The 1,871-nt window shown below is 37.0% G+C and overlaps 1 pseudogene; it reads left to right on the top strand.

Annotated features, from left to right (window-relative positions):
* Window positions 821-1,871, top strand: LOC110012023 (annotated as a pseudogene).

The raw sequence follows: 1,871 nt of genomic DNA, 5'->3' as shown, positions 1-1,871 counted from the left end.
TCTTGTATACCATCACAACTATACCCATTGGAAGACATGTTTTGAGAGATTGGGTTTGGATGCCTCCACTGTGGCTGATTGTTGTAGCAGTGTGCCAGGAAGAGAGGTTAGTTTTACTGACTAATGATTCCAATTCTGCTTTTGGTTCTGTGCATTACTTTCACTTCATGTATAGTTTTATGTGAGTATTATATCTCTTGGCTTTACTTTTTATACTGATTGTTCATTTATCATGAAGAACATAATTTTTAAATGATTAATCGTATGAAAATTGTAGGTTCCAATTCTTGAATAAATTACACAAGAAAGGTGTACATTGATTTTGATTTACTCATCAATGTCAGTTAAAAAATTGAGTCAATTAGCCATCATTCTACTCTTTGTAACCATCAAGATTACTAGACCATACCATTAGAATGAAGCATGGTGCTGGGAAGTTTCTGAAACGAATCCTTTTTAGATTCCAATATCTACACTATTACCTAATCTGATTAAATTTGTTATTTACAGAATTCCAGTATCTAACAGAATCCTTGTGTAATCAAGAGAGAAGTTAATTATGTAGAGGCTGCAGTCTTTTCTGTTTATGTACCTCAGAACTATTTATTGGGGACTAATCATTTTGAAGGGCTGTTTGATAGATGATCAAGTTCCCATTGAAGAATTAAGTACTATTTTACAATGAAGCAACAGGAAACTGCAAGGAAGATATCTGTCTTAAACTTGTTGAAAGACTTTTTTCAGATGAGTTGGTTCACGGGTTCAAGAACGTTTTATTGGAACGGGAAAACTTGTCAACTCTAAACAGATGGAATTATGATTTCATTGTGTTCTGATATTCCTTCTTCTTACGCTGAGCATGAATAAACCGAAGCTATTTTGGCTCTCAGCTGGAACCCATCTACTTTCTCTTATCCTGTCAACTCAGCTGGTTTTTGCCTTCAAAGCTCAACATCATGGCATCAGTGTGGTGTGTTCCTAGACTCCATTAAAGAATTACAGTTTGGAGGACTTTTGTTGCATTGAAGACGTACCAGGTGAATGGAAAGAATGAGATGAAAGCCATTGGACTAATCAATATAGTTGGCTCATCCACTTGCTGTATCAGAACAGGTGTACTTTTACCAGAAACCCATACACTTAGTAATGGTTCTAGTAGATATGGATTGAAATATAAATAAACTGAAATGAGAAATAAGCTGGTGCTTTTTCAAAATTGGCTGTGGGTCACAATGCAAGTTGCGATACTGCAGTTTCAAACATAGCAAAGGCAATCACAATCATGGTAATGCTCCTCTTCCTCAAGCCACCCTTCCAGTAGACACCAAATCCATGCTGAGATCTATCATAGATCATTCCGGCTGCCTGCCAAATTTGGAAGATTGACAAAATTGATTTTCTTGTGATGCTATAGGTGCTCTTCGGAGCTCTCTTCATCTCTGTCCAGGAGGGCTCCATTGCTGTAAATTATCTCATTCTTTACTATCACTGCATTCCTCCCTCGAAAGATAATTCAAGCTAAAAGTCATGACTATAATGTCCAGGAGGGAATATCCTTTTCAATATTCTGCTGCAAATCACAAGGGCTTAAAACTGTGATGTTGGGAACTGTACCTGGTACAGAATTTATCCCAATCTAAACCAATTCAAAGAAGCTGGCAGTGTCCCTGGATTCCTAATTCTGATCATTGAAGCTCCAATTAACTTTCTTTTGCCACTTATCTTATGGAAAGGTTGGTTGCTGAATCCTACTCAGGTCAACGTTTCGAGAACTTTTTACCTTCTTACATGACTTTCACATATGTGCTGTATGTCAGGATTACAAGGTGTATGCTAAAAAGAAGTCTGGGAGTTGCGTTTGTGATTCTTGA

The sequence above is a fragment of the Sesamum indicum genome, linkage group LG5 (genome assembly GCF_000512975.1).
Source record: "Sesamum indicum cultivar Zhongzhi No. 13 linkage group LG5, S_indicum_v1.0, whole genome shotgun sequence".
Lineage (NCBI taxonomy): Eukaryota > Viridiplantae > Streptophyta > Magnoliopsida > Lamiales > Pedaliaceae > Sesamum > Sesamum indicum.
This window is presented reverse-complemented; position numbering and strand designations above follow the sequence as displayed.